Source organism: Cervus elaphus, chromosome 3 (genome assembly GCF_910594005.1).
Source record: "Cervus elaphus chromosome 3, mCerEla1.1, whole genome shotgun sequence".
Taxonomy (NCBI): domain Eukaryota; kingdom Metazoa; phylum Chordata; class Mammalia; order Artiodactyla; family Cervidae; genus Cervus; species Cervus elaphus.
Genome location: NC_057817.1, coordinates 39,043,060 through 39,067,388, shown reverse-complemented (window position 1 = coordinate 39,067,388; position 24,329 = coordinate 39,043,060). Strand labels below are relative to the sequence as shown.

At 35.9% G+C, this 24,329-nt stretch overlaps 1 protein-coding gene across 3 annotated transcripts in view; it reads left to right on the top strand.

The window, feature by feature from the left end:
- Positions 1-24,329, top strand: part of CNTN1 (contactin 1) — a 392,609-nt gene that overhangs the window by 136,773 nt on the left and 231,507 nt on the right. The window contains exon 2 of one of the 3 annotated variants that reach the window (XM_043886886.1): positions 11,037-11,138. The exons of the other annotated variants lie outside the window; for them this stretch is intronic. The gene's annotated coding sequence lies outside the window, so the exon portion shown is untranslated. The remainder of the gene's footprint in view (positions 1-11,036; positions 11,139-24,329) is intronic. 3 annotated transcript variants of the gene reach the window in all.

Genomic DNA, 24,329 nt, shown 5'->3' with positions numbered 1-24,329 from the left:
AGTTACAAAAGCATGTTTTTAATTATAATTTTGATCAGCTATAAAAGAAAGTTACTGAGTATTGCAAGAATGAATTATAGAAGGAAAAATCCTAGTTTATAAATTGGTAGAGAAAATTGTATAATCTGAAAGATGAATCAATTAGCCAAGAAAATATTTGGAAAGAAATTATGGACAGAGGAAAAATAAAGTCAAGGTGAGGAAAAATAAAGTCAAGGTTAGGAAAAACAGGGAGATGGCCAAAGTAACTAGAATATAGTGAAGAAGGGGGAAAAGAGAACATGATGAAGCATTAGGATTCATAATGAAGGATTAGCTAGAGGCCAACAGGACATTATATGCTGTGCTGAAGATTTTGAATATTATCTTAGTTTTAGTTCAGGAAACACTGAACATTTTATGCCAGTAAACAATATGATGACGTTGGCATATTAAAAAATCCTTTTAGGTGATCTCACTATGTATTTGGTATGTATTAGCCAGTAGCAGAGTGGATATGGAGAGCTCATCTTTAAGACTGTTTCAGTAGTTTAAGCAAGAGGTGATTATAGCTGGAACTTTGCTATTGACAATGCATACAGGAAAACATAGATGGATACAGTATATAATAAGGTGTTAACAAAAAGAGTTGAAGCCATAGACTCTAGGCATAAACAGGATGATGTAGGGAGATGTCATTTACTAGGATAGGAAGGAATGGAGAAGATCAGATTTGAGAGAAATATTGAGAATTCAGTTATCTAAGAGCAAGATAAAACCAAGTAGAACTATGGAGGTGATGTACTGGATCTCAGAAAAGATATCTTGCCTAGAGACATTTTGAGTTCATCAAATAGTTGAGTTCATCAACATATAGGTAATCTTGCAAGTAGAAAAATATTGTATCTCCATTTCTGGAATGAATAGATGATTGATGGTAACATTTTCTAGCACCGAGGAGAAAAAGAAAAACCAAATTTAGAGAAAGGAAATCGAGTTTATTTGTGAACTGCCTGAGACACACCAGTGTAAACATCAAGAGCAAAACTACCCTGCTGGGTCTGGGGTTCAGAAAAAAGCTTTTGGCTGGAGATAAAGTTTAAATTCAGTATGCATTACTGTAAAATTATTAAGGTAAACAAGGTACTGGTTATATTAGTTAATTATTAATGATGATTGTCTTTAACAACTGTCTTGCAAAATTTCTGACATTTAAAATGATCTCTAAAAATGGGCTGACTTCAACAGACCACTGATTCTAAGTCACTGGAGATAATGATGTTCAGATTCCTGGCACCAAGTTAGGTTTTGACCTATAGCCCATGTCAGTGAATATTTGCCATGTCAATGAATATTTTGGGGAAAAAAATATGCTCAAGTCAATGTCAACTGGACTGAAAGAAAGATAGGTGTTCTTTGCATTCACTCCTGCATTAACCATGCCAAATTTTTTTCCCTTCTAATCCATATACCTGTTTTACTCTGTATCAGTCCTATGGATTATTTTTCAAACATAATTATTACTGGCTAGACAAGAAGTTTGCATCTGATGATTTTTCACCAAGGGTCAGTCTAGAATATATGTTATTCCTAAACAAAGACTTTCAATTCCTACATTCAGTCAATTTTCTATTTTTAATTTAAACTCTTGTATTCCCTCATAGTTCAGTTGGTAAAGAATCTGCCTGCAATGCAAGAGACCCGGGTTTGATTCCTGGGTTGGCAAGATTCCCTGGAGAAGGAAATGGCAACCCATTCCAGTGTTCTTGCCTGGAGAATTCCATGGACAGAGGAGCCTGGCAGGCTATAGTCCATGGGGTCGCAAAGAGTCAGACAAGACTTAATGACTAAACCACCACCATATTTCAGTGAAGTATCACTTCACTCAGAAAGATCCCCACATCCACTTCCTACAGCTAAAATATTAACTATATTTTTAAGATACTTTATGAATGCCTCTCCAATTTCACAAGACAAATACCAGTGATAAAGTCTTTTCCAGGAAATTACAGTTGCAAGTCTAAAGATAAAACTCATGAAGAAGCAAAGCCTTATGCAATAATTCTATGAAGCAAATATTTTACAAGAGAACTTACTGAAATATTAATATCTTGCTATGAAATCAGGTTTTTGGTAGAAAAATAAAGTGCACTGTGAAGTATTCATATGAAAAAGAACTCATACAAAATCACCTTATTAAATAAAAGTATAACAGTTACACTTTACATTGAACCTATGGTCAAATGAGAAAGGAAAGACTGAATAAAAACCTCTGTCCAAGGTGTTACTTATGGGTCAAATCACTCTTTTCAAAAAGCTCAGAAATCTTAAAGACCTAAAAGTTTACATACTTTTTTTGAGTAAAAGAAATTGAGACATAATGAAGTAAAAGTAAATTATCTTGGCACTAGAAATTTATTTACACCAGACTATTTTGCAAACATTGAAATTTGTTACTAGAGAAAAGAAACAGGGTTATACTTTAAAAGTTCTTTTCTAAGGTGTATGTAGTACTCTTGCCTGGAAAATCCCACTATTTATAATAGCCAGGACATGGAAGCAACCTAGATGCCCATCAGCAGACAAATGGATAAGGAAGCTATGGTACATATACACCATGGAATATTACTCAGCCATTAAAAAGAATTCATTTGAATCAGTTCTAATGAGATGGATGAAACTGGAGCCCATTATACAGAGTGAAGTAAGCCAGAAAGATAAAGACCAATACAGTATACTAACGCATATATATGGGATTTAGAAAGATGGTAACGATAACCCTATATGCAAAATGGAAAATCCCATGGATGGAGGCACCTGGTAGGCTGCAGTCTATGGGGTCGCGAAGAGTTGGACACGACTGAGCGACTTCATTTTCACTTTTCACTTTCATGCATTGGAGAAGGAAATGGCAACCCACTCCAGTGTTCTTGCCTGGAGAATCCCAGGGACGTGGGGAGCCTGGTGGGCTGCCGTCTATGAGGTCACACAGAGTCGGACACAACTGAAGTGACTTAGCAGCAGCAGAGATACACACTGGCGTGTACACAGAGCTGTTTGGTGAATATCATGGACAGAACTGACTGCTGGTATCTCTGAATTAAAGTTAAATGTGTCTTCCTTCAAGAGTATTTAATCCCTTAAAAAGGAAAACTACTCTAAAGATAACTTAAAGTAAACATAATTAAATAAGGATTATTATGATTATTTGGCAGTTATACTTTTCATAGACTTAAAAAGTTTTATATTTTTCAATTATACCTGTTAGCATTAGCAGAATTCTTAGTAGTTTCATTGTATATGCTGATGGAACTACAGCTGGGTAATTTGTATGAGACCTTGGGAATCATTTGAGCATATTAAGTTTTGAAAGCTCACTGAAATATTGAGATATATTAATGGAGTTAGAACTCTTTAATGTTGCATGGACAATGTCACTCAAATTTGGGGACATGTTAGGATACCTGTTCCTTATAGCTATTTTTTTTTTTTCCTTAACTGAAAGATGTGTGCCCACTACCAGCTTAATAAATAAGTGTATGCAAATAAACTCTGTATTCCTCTTCCCCAATAATAACCTTCTTCCTCTCCTTAGCAGTAAGTACAATCCAGAATTTGATATTTATATCCAGACCTTAAGTTTCATGTATCTTATATACATATACCTTTAGGCAAAATATAATATCTATCACTTTGCTTATTTTTGAATTTTATGTAATAGGAATTATGATATATGAGTTCTGCATTTTCCCCTAGCATTAAGCATGCAAGCTCCATCTATGTTGATAGTTGTAGCTTTGTTTCTTTCATTTCTTGGCTAATTTAAAAGAATATTATTAAAGGAAATCACAGTGTAATAAATCTGGGCTTTGGTCATGTGGAATTTTCATTCTGTGTTGTTCTTTATATCATTCTAACCTTGTGAAAGTTACTTAAGACTATCTCAGCCTGTTTTCTTATCTACCAAAAGGGATCATAATGTCTTCTTTATGAATTAATTTAGACATAATTGTAAAATGGGCATTTGGAGATAAGTATATAGATATATGGACTTCCCTGGTGGCTCAGATGGTATCTGCCTATAATGTGGGAGACCCGGGTTCAATCCCTAGGTTGGGAAGATCTCCTGGAGAAGGAAATAGCAAACCCATTATAAAATATTATGTATTTGGAACAATAATAAATGATTTTTTGTTTTCCATATTTTAATTTTTTATTTTAATTTTAAAATAAGTAGTGATTGCCAGATATATTTTTAATACAAAACTCACTATTTGTTGGTCTTCTGGGACACACAAGAGCAGAGACAGTTCTTGGAAGTGGTTCAACAGCTTTATATGGTTGAAGCGGTGTGAATTGTATACTTGGAAAAATCTAGATGTGACTTCAGGCTCACTTGTTCATTGGTCACGTGACCTGATCAAATTTCTTAATCTTACTTTAAGTGGGAGGCTTTATTGGTAAGTGGAGGTAAATGCTACTTGTCTCACAAGAGCTTTGTGATGATCAAATTAAATCAGTGTATTAAAGTACTAAGTGTGTTCTAGCCTTATTATATGTGTTTAACACGTATTAGCAGTTTTCCCTTTTGTAGTCAACTTACTAATGATGTCAAGATATTTATTTAATGTAAAGCTTTTATGTACATTTTATCTACATCTCAGTGTTTCTTCCTCCACCTTCTTTTCTCTACACACTTTCAAACCTAAGTTGTTCTCTCCACTTCCATAGCTTAAACAATTCTGACAACTCCCAGACCTATTTAGTGAAGTATAGCTTCTTTAGCCAAGTGTCTAATGAAAGTTCTATAAGTATCCAATTCTTTACCAACTCTTCATCTTGTTTCCTGGTACACCTCTTTTTTGTTACATTCAATGTTGTAATCTAATTACCTCACCATCTTCTCACAACATCAGTGGTCCTTCTTTTTTTTCTTTGGATAGAGGTGAGAGGAGGGGTACATTGAGTGGCCCATCTTAAAGTCATCCATGATTTCTCCCTGTCTTTTAATCCTACTTAGTCCTACCGCTTTAATGTTTAAATAGTTCTAGAATATCTCTATTTCTGCTTTGTGGAGGCCCTCATCACTTCTGGTGGACTAAAGTGGTATTCTATTAAACACGTTCTTTTAATCTGTTACTGCATCCAATCTATCCTGTCACAAAACCTAGTCATATTACTCTCTTGGTGAAATCTTTAAAATATCTCTTTCTCTGTTGAATAGCTTCAAACCCCTTGACAGTATTAAAAATGTTGTAAAGAATCATAATTTTTAACCATTTTGCTATCAGATTTTGTATAATCTTGTGTCACCACCTGAAAATATATGTATTATATCCAAAATTATTAAATAGATACTTAAGTTTCTCAGGCATGTCATGCGAAGTCTGTTTCTCCACAAATGCATGCTTTTCTCCTTACTAAAAATGACTTTCCCTTCAAGACAGATTTGGAAGAAAATAAATTGATATTTCTAAATTACTTACTGTGTCAGAACTGTGTTAAGTGACATAAAGACATTGCAGTATTTGAATTTGCTAATAACTCTGTGATGGCAATGAAGTTCCTATTTAGACATGAGGAAATCAAGGCGGGATTTAAACTCTCATCTGCATGACTACAAAAATTGTATTTTTAATTATTGTAGTCTAAGCCATTTATTTAATTCTTACAAAAAGATAAAGAGAGGTTTAACTTGATTTCTACATGATAAAACTCATGTTCATGGAGTATGGGTATCATGCCATGGTCACATAACTTTGTAACACAGTGGGACCCTATGGCACCTTCTTGCAGCAGATATCTACCCCAGGTTCTCAGCCTGCCTTCTGTTTGTAGAAAAGCTGTATGTTCCCAGGTCTCTCCTGAGTTACAAAAGCTTGGCTCAAGAATTAATTATGGAAAAGATGTGAATCAGCTCAGTTCAGTCACTCAGTCATGTCCGACTCTTTGCAACCCCATGGACCTCAGCACACCAGGCCTCCCTGTCCATCACCAACTCCCAGAGTCTACTCAAACTCATGTCCATTGAGTTGGTGATGCCGTCCAACCATCTCATCCTCTGTCATCTTCTTCTTCTCCTGCCCTCAATCTTTCCCAGCATCAAAGATGTCACTATATACTGACAAAAGTAGCAGTTGAGCAGGAGTGCATGCTTGCTCAGTCATGTCTTTGAGACCCTATGGACTATAGCTCTCCAGGTTGCTCTGTCCATAGGATTTTACAGATAAGAATACTGGAATGGCTTGTCATTTCCTCCTGTAGGGGATCTTCCTGACCCAGGGATCGAATCCATGTTTCCGATGTCTTGTGCATTAGCAGGTGAATTCTTTACCACTGAACCATGTTGTAAGTCCTTTGAGCCAGGAGAGCTGGTAACAATTTAAATAATAAATCAGCCATATGGCAGTCACAGAATCTTTAGTTCTTCCCTAAACTACCTAGGTAACAAGTATCTCAAATATAATTCCTAAGTTTTTAAACAGATGCTAAAATCCTACCAAATGGGAGAACTACTTGATGCCCATGATCTATGGGAAGCTGAGGATTGATAATGTTAACCAGTGACATTGCCTGTTACCTCTCCAACAACCAATCAGAGAATTGTGCATAAGCTGATCACATACACTGGGACTCCTCTCCCTCCGTTTGCCTTTAAAAATGCTCCCTGAAACTCATCTGGGAGTGTTAGATTTTTGAGCATTAACTGCCCCAGACTCCTTGTCTGGTGCCTTACAATAAATGTTGCACTTTTCTTCACAACATCTCAGCGTTATCCTTGGATTTACTTTGCAGGGCAAGAAGACTCAAGTTCTGCTGGGTAAAAGATTCAAAAAGTTTGAATTTAATTTCAGATTTGTGAAACATTATAGCCCATGTTAGTTTTATTTACCACTCAGATTTAAATATTAAATTTAAATATCACCTCTCCATGAATCATTTCCTAATGCCCCTGCTCATGGGCAGGTGGTGAATACACAATTTCTTCTACTGCTCTGCCTCATGTATAACACTTATCTATCAGTTACTTAGCATGCAGTCGCAGCATGCTTTAGTAGTTATCTTATTTGCATACCTTAACACATATCAGAAGTGATTATAGTCATCACCGGGCATCTATGTCTTTACGTGTTTTTTTCGCTAAAGTATGAATATCTTGGGAGTTGTCATTATACATATTTGTCTTCCTAGCATGTAGCACAATTCATTTCATATAGAAAGTACATAATAAATATCTTTGATTGAATGAACGTGTTATAATTAGGGGACGACTATATTATAGTTAGGACAACTTGAAAAGAGGGGAAATAATGTCTTAAATCTTGGAAAATAAATGCAGCCTGCTCCCACTCCCGTTGAGCTCAGGAATGTAGAAAATTTGGCAGACTAAATTATTTTCTTAATTCTACATGGCATTATGTATCCTTAAAATGAATATAAATTATGCATTTTTCCAAATGACAGATTAGATATATATCTTAATAGATATTGCAAATTTAGCTGACTAAATATGTTTTGATTTATTCATAACTTTTGATTCAATTTATTGAGCCTATTGTACATTACAGAGTTTACTCCATATTTTGCATGTATTATAAATTCAAAATATTGGAAAGCCTCTAGATCTGCAAAGAGATCAAATTCATCTAAAAGAGACACCTCTCTGTTTTCCATACACTTGAAAAGATAGGTTAAGTGTGTTTCTTAGGCATAGTCAGACTTCTGAAAAATGGAAATAGGTTCTTGTTACTTTCTTGGGCTTTTTCTTATCTGGGAGTATAACTGGTTGTTTTTACTCATGGGTTTCCCCTCAAGGTTTCCCCTACCCTGATTTCCTAGGGACTTACCATCTCCATAGCTTTTCTTAGGCCATACGTTTCTCTGCTGAGTCTAATCTTGGTCTACTCTAGGTTGATGAGGTGTTTGTGTGTGTGTGTTCTCTCCCCACATTTAAAACAGTTGAATCTGAAAATTCACCAAGTAGGTCCAAAGTTGTCATCATCATTTTAGATCTGGGTCTTGGAAATTTGTATGCGAGAAAAATATTGACTTTCCTCTCACTCACTGCAGAAGGAGAGAAGGACAAAGCTAATGCTTTTCCTATCCACCTGGTTATACACTAGTGAATCATGTCAACTCAGAGAATTTAAATTTCCAATGTTTATATTTGTAATGATTTTTGGTTTTGTCAGCAATTTATATCTCCTAAATGCTTGTACACTGTTTCCTTATAGATGATAAGCTAAATTTCAATGTTTGTGATATTCTACTAGTTTTAAATTAGACATTATCTTCATACAAAATTGCTTCCAGATGATTAAATTGATAAAACTCTTGGTGAAACCATTTGGTGTCATTTTGGGGTCTCTGAAGAACTCTGGTACCACAGCATAATTAGCAGAAAAGATTCAGTAAGAGGCACAGTTAAAGATAAGAAGTGATTTATTAGAATAGGATGCTTCTGATGTTTACAACTGGGCAGGCAAGAGGGTGCCATGCCTTGATAACTTACTGGGCTACAGTTTTATAATCAAAGGAAAATGAGGAGGGGAAGAAGAACTTCTTTATCTTTCTTGAGTAGACATCATGCTTCCATCATCAGCTCCTCCTTCAGCTTGAGCAGGGGAGTTTCCTTGTCCCTACATGGTCAAGTTAGGTCCACAAATTACTGTTTTTTTATGTGTGTAGAGAGCACGTCCTAGGGATCATTAACTTACTGACCTCACTGGGCAGGATATGGATATCATGCCACCATTGGTTTATTGTTTGGGGGCATGTCTCATGCTTCTGTCTCATGGTTTCATTGCTAAGCAAGCCTTCTTGTTTTGTAGTTAAGCAAACATGCTTTCTTGAGTAATCATTAACTTACAGGGGTCTCATATATATATATATATATATATATATATATGAGTGTGTATATATATATATTGCTGAATCAATACATATATGTGTGTGTTTTATATATATATATATATATATATATATCTTACAATCCCCTAGTGGGATTAGCTATTTATTAACTATTTAATTACCTACTTTGTCCCTTTATTCCATCCCTGTCATTGGCAGGAAATTTATCCTTAGCTATAACTTCTAAAACTTTTAAATGTTAAAGATCTTTTGTATAAAGAATAAACAATATTACTCAATTAAATATTATAAAATAAAGTCTACTTGTAGTTTACTTGAATTTTTTTATGTTAGAAGCAATATGTATTTTTAAATGTACAAATAGAATCTGAGTTGGATACAACAGAACAGTGAGGAGTATGGAAGATATAATGTATATAGTAATTGGAGAGTTAATTTCTCAGACACATTTAGAATATTTTAGCATAATCTTTATCAGCTGAATGTACCTATTTTTTCACTGACCTAGCAAGGATTATGCTCTTATTGCACTTGGAAGGAAAAATGATCTCCCTGACCATCCCTAAACGCTATTACTGTTGCCATCAGGGCTCCTACTGCCCTCTCAGGCTGGTATAAATTTTAACTGGCTTATTGCCTGAAAATCACCATTATCATGCTTCCTCCAAGAGTGAGTTGCTCTCTGTAGTATAATCTTTAGATGGGAAACCTTGATTATACTCTGAGAGTTATTCTCTACTCCAGTCCTAAGCATGAATTTGAAGGTTTCGCTCTGGTCTTACAAATGGCAAGGTGTGGTGAGATAGAAATATTGCCTTTTTGTGTATGTGGTACCTGTGTATATACAAAATATAAAATGTATATAGTATATATATGTATATATGTATGACAAGGCTTTGGAAAGCCATGGTATTAGGCTTCTAAATAATCTTAATAACATCTGTCCTCTTTGGTGAATAAAGTTTAATTAGTTTTTACAATGAAGATACTTTGGGACATAGACAAACATTTCTTGTACATTAAATGCATTTGCCATTTCATTTTACATGGATCTCTCATTATGGTAATTTTTCCAAATACTGCTGTGATATTTCAAAATGCTACCTGTGTTTTCTCTTGATGAATATTAGCATAATAAAAAGCATAATTAGTTTTAAAGCTTACTTGTTTTTTGAGGCAATAAAAAAGACTAGTAGAAATCATGGCATGTTCTTAGGAGCCTAAATTCTGAGAGAAAGGGCTCTCAGAACTACTGACACACCCAGTATACAGGTGCTCAGGATCCAAAATAGTCAATGTGATGAACAATGATGTACTCACTATGATGATTTTTTAAAAAGGAATCCTCTTCCATATTATTGAAATAAAAATTAATTATTTTTAACTTAAAATCTTCTAAGAAATGTTATTCAAATGAGCCCATATAGAAATCTCCTAGAGTATGATTTATAGCAATTCATCATTGTTCTTTTTTCTTAATTTTCAGTTTAGCCCTGTTGATTTTCCAGAAATCATAGGAAAAAATCAACTCTGTATATCTCACTTCTAATATAAAATATTCAGCCTAAATCTGCAGAAATGATGTGTTTTGAATAAAAGTAAACAGATGTTATAGCATTTCCTCGGAAGAGTCCAGTTTAAACATTCTGCAATATGCAAATATCATCCCGGCTATGTGAGTGTTTTACCCCAGTGGATGCTGCAGGGTTGGAGGTTTCTGCCTGTGATTTAGGTTGTAATTTTATTTGTGGAAATAAACCAATCGCGGAGCTCCAATTGTCTTAGCGATGAGGTGATCAATAGCCCATTACTGGATAGAACAGGGACTACAGGAAGTGCATTGAAGATTTTAATGCATGAATTATGCATGCGGTGCTCATTCTTTAGTCTCTGAACAGAATGACAGGGTTTGTGAAGTCGCCTCAGATAGTTTCTTGCATTAAGTGACTGCAGTGAAATGCTTAATATTTTCAGGCATAGAAGCAGCATTGACTCTAGCCAGCTGAATTTGGATGTAAATCCCCCAGCTCCCAGCACAGAATGCTTTATTTGAAAGTATTGCTATGTAGCGAGCCAGCTTTACTGTCATCTAACCTGCTCTCCCCAGAAGGTTGGCTGAAGGATGGGAGCGGCTGTGCCTGCCTCTGAGGTCACAGCTTGAAGTCCTTTTAACTTGCTTTCTGCAGCAGGAGAGAAGCGTACTGTGGTGTAACTGTCGCCGCATTCATTCAAATGGACAGTTTGCAATAAATACTATACTCAGAACGACAGATAATTCAACATATGAGGTAAGTCCAACGTTTTCCTCTAGGTTAGAAAATTGCAAGCGAAAATGTGCTGAATTCGGATAAGGATGATGCAGTGTTAGTAGGACTGACTTACACCTCAATATTGCGATGCAGTGTCGGGATTCTCAATTGTTATGTTAATTGAAGGCTGATTTTGTTCTATATTTTTGACAGTATTTGTGCCGCAGGGTATTTTATTTTTTTTGCACGCAAAAGCTTTTCAAGACTGTACCATAGCTCAGATGTGTGTGTCTCAGATAGACTGAAACCTGCAAATTGGGGAGGGGCGGCACGCAGAGTGTGAGTGGAATCAATAAAAATTACCTTCTGTGGAGAAGTTTTAGCAGGGCTGGTATTCCTTTGGCTCTTATTGTTTCCTTAATGTCAGTATTTTCAAATTATGGTAAAAAATGTTGATAAACACCAAAAATGCTCACTCCTTTCCCCAGAAGCAGAGGAAAGCACTTGAGGTACTGTGTTGCATACAAATGAAACAGATGGAATTAAAATAATTTGGAATAGCTTGTCCTTGAAGGAAGACCTTGTTGTCAGAAACAAAACAGTCTTGACTTCTACCTGTGGTATTCTCTTTTTTCCCCTCTTGTCCAGAATGCCCTACTCCAAAAAGAATATATAGATGACAGATTTCAAAATGTATGCTCCCCCTCCACAACAACAAAAAAAAAAAGTTATATTTCTTTCTTGGTCTTTAAAAAATTAAGCTTATAGGATTGCAGAACTCATTATATAAAAGCCAAATAAAATTTACAAAAACTCTGTAAAACTGAAAAACATAGCTCTGTATTCTGCTATTATTTGCCAGTCTTTGTGAATTAAATCTGCTTGCTTAAATACCATGAAAATAATGAATAAAAATGCAAGTTATGTGCACTATGAAATACATTTTTAAACCTTTCTTTAGGGTGGGAAAATATCATTAACAAATATTCAGTAAGAAACTCTAGATATGTACATTTTTGAAAGATGCTTTTCACTAACATTTATACTATTAGTATATCTATAGGTATACACAAATGCATATATGCACACATATGTACATACAATATATAATTTATAAAACATAATATATGCCATATAACATGTATGTCATATAAGGTAGATAATATAACATTATCTACTCAAGTATGTTAATTAATGTTAAGTTTTAAAAAATGTGTTTGCTAAATAATCTATCAAGAACCAGTGATAGGGACTTCCCTGGTGGTCCAGTGGTTAGGACTCCAAACTTCCACTGCAGGCGGCATGGGTTCCATCCTTGGTTGGGGAACTAAGATCCCACATGCCACATGGCGTGGCAAAAAAATAAAAGAAATTAATAAAACCTTAAATTAAAAAAAAATCAGTGATAGATAAGGCCAAATATTTTTGGTAAGATAGGGATTATTTATTAAAAATAAAAAGGAAATATAGAGCACTTAGTAAGATCACAGGAAAAGATACCCTTCAAGCATTTCACAGTGCATTTCAATTTTGCTACAGTGTTACTTTGTTCCTTGGCTCTCTTGTCAACTGTCTGGCGGTGGTGTGTGGCTCTGGGTTCCCAGGACTGTACAGCGCGTTTAAATCTTCCAAGCTCGTCTAGTTTAGGTACATAAGTACACTCACACATGGAGTGAAGCTTTTCCTTAGGGAGGGAAAGAAAGGATGGAGAGGTGTCTCCCACTGCTGAGTCATGGTAGTCAGTTCTGTTTAAATGCCTTCTGGGTGAGGTCCCCCAAAAGCTAGTAAAATGGAATCTGAAAGAAAATGAGAAAGAATGGAGGGGACAGAAAATGTATTTGTAATAATAAATGTACTTAATAATGTATTTATTGCATTGACATACTAAATTCCGAGTGAAGAATATAATGGCAATGCTACTTGTTGGAGCTAGTTGAAGTGACAGTAGAAAAGCCTCCATGCTGGGTGACAAGACCATAGCAGTAAAATTAATGAGCCAATGTGGGACAATTGTATAGATAAAGGGGTCCATGTAGTTCTTCGCTTGTACTTATCCAAGCCTCTTTGTCATTGTTCTAGTCTCAACTCAAGCCATGATTCAGTCTCACTGAAAATATCTGATGGTTTCCATAAAGAATATTCCCTAGGTCATGTGAGGGGAATCTAGAATGAGATGTGCTCAATTCCCAATTTCTACATTAGCTGCAACTAATTTTTATAGGATGTCAAGTAGGAGAAACTAGCAAGAGATTAATGAGAATACTTGAAAATCAACCACAACATATGAGGTAAAATACCATAAATGAATTTAGATAATGATTACCATGGCAAAGTATAATCATATTAAATTCAACTGGAAAGGAAACTGAAGATATAAAAAGGATATAATAAAAAGGGAAGAGAGAAAATGGAAAGTGAAACATCAAATGTAAACTTTTTGAAAAAAATAAATTTAATTCATAATTGATATATATTATTAATACCTCTAAAAATAAATTCATAAGGTTTCTGAAATATGATTCACTAATATAAGATTTTGTAATTTAGCTTAAAAAAGGGACTCTAAAGGTGACTTAGTAGACTAAGAAATCAGTTGAGAAGAATATTTAAAAATGATAAGCAGACAATTTTGTAGTAGGGAATAAATACCTATATTAATAAGGAATGTTAACATGTACATCATAATAAATCTAAGAAGAAACTGTATCCATCTATCTATACTATATTCAGTATTGACTAAGATTGTAGAAAAGTTATGAATCCTTTATGGAAGAGTGAAGGATGAGAGATGATAGGCCCATTTTCCAAGCCTAAAACACACATACAAACTGATTAAATCTGAGTTTTTTACATGGCAAGGTAATCCTCTGTAGATTTCTTTAATACCTAGAGAGGTATTAATAACTTTTAATATACAGAAATTGTTTCAAATATAAATTTATAACAAAGAATGATACCAAGAGATTTCATATTGTTTTCTCTTCCATTGGAGAAAATGATAAAATTAGTTCCTCCTTAAAATATTTTCCCTAAGAAATTATAGCTTATGAAGCACTTTCCTTTCATATATGCTTTTAGGAGCTGACTCCAATGGTTGTGTCATTTTAACATAGCTTCATGCATGTTTCGCCAATTTATTTCCTCTGATTATAAATAAACATTTTACCCATTAACCCCTTTATTTATTGTTTCTTAATCACTTTTAACCTTACAAGACAACTCAGTGCAATGAAGAAGCATTTATTAAGGTCTTCTTGTGTGCTTTTGCTCAATACTCGCTTTAGATGCAGAAAAAGATGAAGGGCTATGCTTTCAGTAAAACAAATTAATTCAAATGCAAGGAAAAAATTAGAGCATAACACCAGCCCCAAAATATTTTGTTAAATGTTTCAGTGTCACAGGAGAAAGGAGGAACTAGGCTCAGAGTTTTTAAATGGAATCCAAGAGAATAATATCCATAAACATGTGGAAGTGAAAATTAATACTATATATTCTTGTGTCAGGACTGAAATAGAGGAACTGGATAGGTGGAACTGAGAATAAACAAGGTGGGAGCCTGTTATTAAGACTTTAACCTGCAGAATAAAATGTTTAGACCTAGACCTAACAGTCATTGGGCAGGACACTCACAGACATTGTTTAATCATACTGGAGGCTTTCAAAGCTAAAGATATTTATAACCTCTGAATCAGATGAATTCTCACCTTTTCTTATTAATGGTTGCTAATCCTGAGTTAAATATTACTTTAACCATACATTTTTTTCTGTATTCTGATGCTTTGCCTTGCTGACCCTGGAGGGCCTGTGCCTCCCAAAGTGAGCCAATAATGGGAGTTAGTAAGCCATTGGCCCTCACATTCCCTTTTCAAGTACAAACCCATCATTCCAAAGCCCTACCTCAACCACCTTCTTTATTAGAGTTCTCACATCTAGCCACTTGTTCCTTCTTAATTGTTCCAGGGAGAAGTACCAGACCACTAACTACAGCCACAATGCCCCAGTGAAAGTGAAAGTTGCTCAGTTGTGTCCAACTCTTTGCAACCCCATGGACTATACAGTTCATGGAATTCTCCAGGCCAGGATACTGGAGTGGGTAGCCTTTCCCTTCCCCAGGGGATCTTTGCAACCCAGGGATTGAACCGAGGTATCCCACATTGCAGGCGGACTCTTTGCCATCTGAGCCACAAGGGAAGCCCACAATGCCCCAGGGCTCCCTGAAATAATTCAAACTGGCCAATCCCAAATCCACTTTTATCTTGCATCCTTACTGAGAAAAGCATAATACTGTAGAGGCTCATGCCCACTGTTGCCCTTCTCCGACTGCCTTCTGACCAAACCCTCATTATTCCCACAATTCCCTGTATGTCCCCAGGCATATGCTGCCTTCTTGGGATTTGTAAGTATAAAAGCTATTTTTTTTCAATGTCTGTCATCACCAGATCTGTTGGCTTTACAATACCTAGGTAATAATAAAATGTATAAAAACAAACTTGAAAAACTAAACATCTTTAATGTTAATTGACATATCTTTAGAAGTATTATACTCCTAGTGTTTAAAATAAATCAGTCAAGTCTTTCTCAAATCACTACCTTTTTATTAAAATGCTATATTGTTAGAGCAAGTTTGTGTGCCCAATGCACAGTGAAACCAAACAAACCAAAATGTTGGAGTTTGGAGCAGAGAAAGGGTTTATTGCAGGGCCATGAAAGGAAACAGGTGGTTTATGTTCCACCAAATCTAGAACTCCCGGAAAGATTCAACAAAACATTTTTTTTTTCAAATATCACAAATATATTAGCTCATAGTTCTGTAGTTGGAAGTCCAGGCACAGTTGGCTCACCTGATTCTCTGCTTGAGTATCATAAGGCTTAAATCAACGTGTTGGCTGCACAAATTCCTTTCTGGAGACTATGAGGTGAATCTACTTCCAAGTTCGTGCAAGATGTTGGCAGAATTCTGTTCCAGTTCTAGACTTAAGGTCCCATTTTCTTTGCTAGCTTTCAGCTGAAGGCTGTTCTCAGCTTCTGGAGGCTGCCCTTCCTCCATTTTGAAGGCAGCAAGTGAGTAGCAAAGCATTTTTAAAAGCCAGGGGAGGGAGGGGGATTATAGGGATGTGATCAACTCATGCACAATTCTCTGATTTGCTAATAGTGAGGTATTAATCACAGGAGTTGGCATTATCAATCCTCAGGCTCTAGTAGGCATGGGGGTTATGTGCCCATGGTCATCAAGTAGTTAACATCTTCTATTTAATGGGGACAGGGAGGGGTTTCACATCCGTAAAACAACTCAGGAAATGTGCATCAGATACTGTAATCTAAGGCTACTCCAGAGAGGAGCTAAAGCAGAGGATATGTGGAAGTGCCTGTCCTGAAAGATCCTGTATATCCTGCTCCACTACAATATTATTTAATTTAAGGGAAATTTCTCAGTGAACCTCCTGTAAGTACAAGCTCAATTCTCTTCTGAGATGTAGTTAGAAAAGGAAGGATATTATTCTAGAAATGTAGGTAAACAATTAGTTTTTAGTCTCATAACAATGTATACAGGTCTAACGTTTTAAATATTTTCCTGAGTCTGCTTTAACTTGTTGCTGTTCAGTCACTAAATAGTGTCCAACTCTGTGACCCTGGGAATTGCAGCACACCAGATTTCCCTGTCCTTCACTATCTCCTGGAATTTGCTAAAACTCATGTCCACTGAGTCAGTGAAGTCATCCAACTATCTCATCCTCTTCTCCTCCTGCCTTCAATGTTTTCAAGTATGAGGATCTTTTCCAAAGAGTTGGGCTCTTCACATCAGATGGCCAAGGTATTGGAGCTTCAGCTACAGCATCAGTCCTTCCAGTGAATATTCAGGGTTGATTTTCTTTAGGATTGACTGATTTGAGTTCCTTGCTGTCCAAGAGACTCTCAAGAGTCTTCTCACACACTACAGTTTGAAAGCATCAATTCTTCAGCACTCAGCCTTCTTCATGGTTCAACTCTCACATCTGTACATGACTACTGGAAAAACCATCACTTTGACTAAATGGACCTTTGTGGGCAAAGTGATTTAACTGCTTTTTAATATGCTGTCTAGATTTGTCATAGCTTCTCTTCCAAGGAGCAAGCATCTTCAAATTTCATAGCTGCAGTCACCATCCATAGGGATTTTGGAAACCAAGAAAATAAGATCTGCTACTGTTTCCATTTTTTTCCCCATCTATTTGCCATGAAGTGAAGGGACTGGATGCCATGATCTTGGTTTTTTGAATATTGAGTTTTAAGCCATCTTTTACACTCTCCTTTTCACCTTCATCAAGAGGCTCCTCTTCTGACATTAGGGTGGTGGTATCACCTGCATATCTAAGATTGTTTATACTTCTCCCAGCAATCTTGATTCCAGCTTGTGATTCATCCAGCCTGGCATTTCGCATGATGTATTCTGCAGAGAAGATAAATAAGTAGGGTGAAAATATACAGCCTTGACGTACTCCTTTCCCAATTTGGAACCAGTCCATTGTTCCACATCTGGGTCTAACTGTTGCTTCTGACCTGTAGACTGGTTTCTCAGGAGGCAGATAAGATGATCTGGTATTCCTATCTCTTTAAGAATTTTCCACAGTTTGTCATGATCCACACAGTCAAGGGTTTTAACAAAGTCAATGAATCAGATGTTTTTTTCTCAGATTCTTATGCTTTTTCTATGATCAAACAAATGTTGCCAATTTGATTTCTGGCTCCTTGCCTTTTCTAAATCTAGCTTATACATCTGGAAATTCTCAGTTCACATACTGTTGAAGCCTAGCTTGAAGAATTTTGAGAATTACCTTGCTAGCATGTGAAACAAGCACACTTGCACAGTTATTTGAGCATCCTTTGGCATTGTCTTTCTTTGGGATTGGAATGAAAACTGACCTTTTCCAGCCCTATGGCCACTGCTGAGGTTTCCAAATTTGCTGGCATACGTATTGAGTGCAGCAGTTCACAGCATCATCTTTCAGGATTTGCAATAGCTCAACTGGAATTCCATCACCTCCACTAGCTCTGTTCGTAGTAATGCTTCCTAAGGCCCACTTGACTTCACACTCCAAAATGTCTGACTCTAGGTGTGTGGCCATACCATCAAGATTATCTAAGTCATTAAAACTTTTTTTGTATAGTTCTTCTGTGTACGCTTTCCACCTCTTCTTAATATCTTCTACTTCTGTTAGATCCTTACTGTTTCTGTCCTTTATTGTACCCATCTTTGCATGACAATTTGATCTCTGGTTCCTCTGCCTTTTCTAAAACCAGCTTGAACATCTGGAAGTTCATGGTTCATGTATTGCTGAAGCCTGGCTTGGAGCCTTTTGAGCATTACTTTACTAGCTTGTGAGATGAGTGCAATTGTGTGGTAGTTTGAACATTCTTTGGCACTGCCTTTCTTTGGGATTGGAATGAAAACTTACCTTTTCCAGTCCTGTGGCGACTGCTGAGTTTTCCAAATTTACTGATATATTGAGTGGAGCACTTTCACAGCATCATCTTTTGGGATTTGAAATAGCTTGACTGGAATTCCATCACCTCCACTAGCTTTGTTTGTAGTGACACTTCCTAAGGCCCACCTGACTTCACATTCCAGGATGTCCAGGTCTAGGTGAGTGTGAGTGACCACACCTTCGTGATTATCTGGGTCGTGAAGATCTTTTTTGTACAGTTCTTCTGTGTATTCTTGCCACCTCTTCTTAATATCTTCTGCTTCTGTTAGGTCCATACTATTTCTGTCCTTTATTGAGCTCATCTTTGCATGAAATGTTCCCTTGGTATCTCTAATTTTCTTGAAGAGATCACTAGTCTTTCCCATTCTATTGTTTTCCTCTATTTCTTTTCATTGATCAATGAGAAAGGCTTTCTTATCTCTCCTTGCTATTCTTTGGAACTCTGCATTCAAATGGGTATACCTTTCCTTTTCTCCTTTGCTTTTTGCTTCCCTTCTTTTCACAGCTATTTGTAAGGCCTCATCAGACAACCATTTTGCCTTTTTGCATTTCTTTTCCATGGGGATGATCTTGCTCCCTGTCTCCTGTACAGTGTCATGAACCTCCATCCATAGTTCATCAGGCACTCTGTCTATCAGATGTAGTCCCTTAAATCTATTTCTCACTACCACTGTATAGTCATAAGGGATTTGATTTAGGTCATGTGTGAATGGTCTAGTGGTTTTCCGGACTTTCTTCAATTTAATTCTGCATTTGGCAGTAAGGCAGATCAGTTCATGATCTGAGCCACAGTCAGCTCCCAGTCTTGTTTTTGCTGTGATTTTTCCAGTGGTCATGTATGGATGTGAGATATTTGTATTTCTGTGAAGAAAGCTGAGTGCCGAAGAATTGATGCTTTTGAACTGTGGTGTTGAAGAAGACTCTTGAGAGTCCCTTGGACTGCAAGGAGATCCAATCAGTCCATTGTAAAGGAGATCAGTCCTGGGTGTTCATTGGAGGGACTGATGTTGAAGCTGAAACTCCAATACTTTGGCCACCCGATGCGGAAAGCTGACTCGTTTGAAAAGACCCTGATGCTGGGAAAGATTGAGGGCAGGAGGAGACAGGGTCAACAGAGGATGAGATGGTTGGATGGCATCACCAACAGAATGGACATGGGTTTGGGTGGACTCTGGGAGTTGGTGATGGATAGGGAGGCCTGGCATGCTGCAATTCATGGGGTCACAAAGAGTCGGACATGAGTGAGCAACTGAACTGAACTGAACTTGCATGGCATGTTCCCTAATGGTATCTCTAATTTTCTTGAAGAAATCTCTAGTTTTTCCTATTCTATATTTTCCTCTATTTCTTTGCATTGTTCACTTAAGAAAGCTTTTTTAATCTGTCCTTGCTATTTGGATCTCTGCATTCAGTTGGGTATATCTTTCCCTTTCTCCTTTACCTTTCACTTCTTTTCTTTTCTTCTTTGTAGTATGTTATATCTGCTATATGAAAATAAGTACAAGTGTCTCAGTGGGTAAAGAATTCACCTGCAGTGTACTAAATGCAGGAGATGGGCATTTGTTCTCTGGTTCAAGAAGATTCCCCTGGAAGAGGGCATGACAACTCACTCCAATCATCTTTCCTGGAGAATCCCATAGATGAGAAGTCTAGCAGGCTATATTGCACAGGGTTGCAGACAGTTGGACGTGACTGAAGGGACTGAGCATGCACACACACACACACACACACACACACATCAAGCAACTAAATCAATATCATAGGGAAATGCCACCTTATGCTCCTTAAATATCAATTTCTGAAACTGTAATTATCCAATGCTAGTGTTGTTTACATGACATCTTTGACATTCAGTAGGCAGCTATATCTCATCTTAAACAAAAATATTTCTGCTACATTAAGCCTAAATATTGAATTGAACTGTCTTGAGAATGTGGTCTTTAAGAAAAGGTTGTTAGTAATCAGTGAGTGCAAATCTTTGGAATAATGACAAATGCACTTAACCACAAAACTAAGAAGAATTGAGCCATACAGAAGCAGTGTGCAGAAGAATATATATGAAAAGACATTGGTGATATCTTTCATTAGTGTGCACTATTCCTTCAAAACATTATCATTGAAGAAGCTGAGAACAGTAAATGAATTTAACAGGTAGAAGAATTAAAATGTTAAATGCATGTTTGAATGTTTTGGCTTTTAACTTCCCTTTCTGCTCCAAGATTGTATGATTACAAATAATTATTGCCATCACAAAATCCTTTAAGAGATAAACTTTTGATGAAATTTAGTAGAAATTTGGAAACAGTTTAGGTTGGGAACAGGTTAATAAGACAGTAGTCATGCTAGCAGATGGAAGGGCAGCAAGGTAGGTGGCTGGGAGGGAATCTGGAGGCGGAGATGTGCCAGAAAGAACATAGAAATTTAAACAGATGGAAGATGATATATTAGTTGGCAACAAGAGAAGGTGGGTGACAAACAAAGAAACATCTATTGAAGAACTGGGTGAGTAGGCAACCAAGAGGTGAGTTAAGTGGACTAATAATAAGCTAAGTAAATCAGTAAGAGGCACCCAAGTTACAGAATAGATAGGTAAGAATATAGAAAACTAAAAATTTTCCCTTTGCTTGAACCCAGGAATTAACTTTTATTATAATTTTTAAAGTGCTTTGAAATCATGATGAACAATGATCATCTATGGAGGGACAATTTTAGGAGAAAATTCAGAGGTGCTTACTACTGAGGAAATGTATTCTGTGAAATTATCATGAACATAAAATTTATATTATTTCCTAGTTTTGTGTTTTCTGTAATTTGAATTTGGGCCTTACCTTGGAGGATTCTGTTGGAAAATAATACAGAGAGGTAATATAAGTAGAGAATAAGAACTTTAATCCCTACCAAAAAGAGGATTTGTCAGACTGTGGAAATTTGGAACATAATATTATCTTTGGAAAAAAATATCTTGTGTTGTCCTTGTCTGTTGAAAATGATAGTACCTCTGTTTCAGTGAACATAAAAAAGATGATTGCAAGTTATTTGATCTCTTCTTCATCTTTGAATTTATTTATCCTCAAATCATTATATTCTTGGACAATTATTCATGCTTAAAAACACTTGATAAAATTATGTAAAATAGTTAGGTAATTTACAATTATATTTGTCATTATATATTAACATAAAGTACAGTACCTATAACATGTGGATGAGAATCTTGATTTTATGGCTATCTTGATTGATTTTCAGATAGATACATGGGTTCTACATGGAGAGACACTATCATTTGACATTTTTTTGTTTGTTCATTTTAATCATTCTTTGTTTTTTAACTGAAGTAGAGTTGATTTACAATATTTCAGGTGTATTGCAAAGTGATTCAGTTTTATATATACAGATAGGTGATTGATAGATAGATCTAGATATTCTTTTTCAGATTCTTTTTCACTGTAGGTTATTATAAGACATTGAATATAGTTCCCTGTGTGTTTTTCTAAATTAATTAATTTATTTTAATTGGAGACTAATCACTTTACAATGGTGTAGTGTTTTTTTTGCCATACATTGACATGGATCAGCCATGGGTGTACATGTGTCCCCCATTCTGAACATCCTCCCACCTCCCTCCCATCCCATCCCTCAGGGTCATCCCAGTGCACTGGCCCTGAGTGCCCTGTCTCATGCATTGAACCTGGACTGGTGATCTATTTCATATATGGTAATATACATGTTTCAATGTTGTTCTCTCATCATTTGACATATTTTTAAACATGAGTTAACTCCACTCTTGCCTTTGTTCTCCAATCTAACCTATAAATTTATTTTTTTCTGATACATCAGCTATATTTCTCAGGCCAATTTATTGCTCTGTATTTTACTCATCAAAGCCCTATGCCACTGCACCTAAATATTTTATGTTTAATTCCAGCATAATTATTTATAAAATATTTTAATTTCAATTAATCCCACTCACAGAAACAAGGGTCATTTATCAATGGTTGTCTGGACTATATGAATATTCAAGTGATGCATTTAGTTGCCACTTTAACCCTTAGAATTATTTTGAGTCCAAAGCTAGGAGCAGTATCTTCCCAAGTTCTAAGTGCCCACTTTATTTTATGTATATGTGTGTGTGTACACACACAGAATTCTCTTGAACTGAAGAAGCATATTTGGCAAATCTTACACATATGTTAGCCACTATGCCGGACTTTGGGGATACAAAGATGAGTATAACATGAACCTTCCCATCAAAGAGTTTACATTCATGCAGAACAAATAGATTTATATATACCAGATACTATGGTACAATCTAACTGATGGATCGATGTTATATTCATGTGTAATGACATGTATATCACCCTACATGATTGCGAATCTGTTGCGGTCAGGGACAATATTTATTAATTTAGCAAATGTTTATTAAGCCCCTTCTATATGTGCTATACAAATGGAAATATATTCCTTGTTGCTATGAACAAAATTGTCTATTAAAAGGAGGACAGAAGATAACAGAAAGTTTACTGGGCAAAGTTAATACTTATAAAGATATAAGTACTCTTTGGAAAAGACCCTGATGTTGGGGAAAATTGAGGGCAATAGGAGAAGTGGGTGACAGAGGATGAGATGGTTGAATGGCATCACTGACGCATTGGACATGAGTTTGAGCAAACTCTGGGAGACAGTGAAGGACAGAGAAGCCTGGTGTGCTGCAGTTCGTGGGGTCACAAAGAGTCAGACACAACTTAGCTACTGAACAACAGCAACAAGCAGGTATAATAAGTGCACATAATTCAGGTTCTAGCAAAATTAGGGGTGAGCATCAAGGATAACTTCCTTAATGATGCAGGAAAAATATACTTAAAAAGCTTAAAAATATTTGTAAAATGTTTTTTTCGCTGTAGTTGTGAAGCAAATGGTGATGGCTGTAAACTTCAGAGGTCCACACTGAAAAGAGATAGATAGTTAATAAACACAACTTGAAAGGAAAAAGTTTGTGTTTAGATCATGCTTAAATAATGTCATTTAATCCTCTCTAGAAGACTATGAGATCCTCACTTTGAAGATGGGAAAACTGGGAATTGGAGGTTACTAAAACTCTAGCTTCAGGAATAGGAGATTAAAGCTTCTCCTCTATATCCTCATAATTTTACTAACTTTTCTTGGCACTCTGAAGGAATTTTCAAATGTCAATACTCATATATAATCAATGACATTTTGAACCTCTATGTTCATAGGTTTGTTCATCTTTCTTTCATTTTAATTAAAATGGGCATAATGGAGGCAGTGCAAAATTGAAAATTAATTTTTAGTTTGATTTATTAATAAAGAAGAAAATCAAGTTTAATTTGAAAAAGAAACCATACATAAATACAATCTAAGCTTAAAAAAGTCACTTTGTCAAGTATGCAAAATCTGACTAATGGATAAGGAAAAAAATGCTACTTGAAGAAATACATCAATTTTACAAGACATCCAATACATGGGACTCAGCTTATCACTGAGTAGTCTGATGACTAATGTTTTTAATAAATTTATATTAATTAGTTCATTTTAGATTTCTCTAAAATATGAATTAATGATAAGAATAATTTTTAAATTCTTTTGTTGGGAGATATGCTTTTAGAACCTTTTTCTCCTTACCTCCTTCTGGAGGAAAACTAATATTAACCAGGGGAGTCTCCAGTATATGATTGAAAAATAAAAAGGGCACGTGCATCCCCAGTGTCTAGTACAGTGCATGAACTAAGTAGGTGTTCAATTAAGTCTGTAT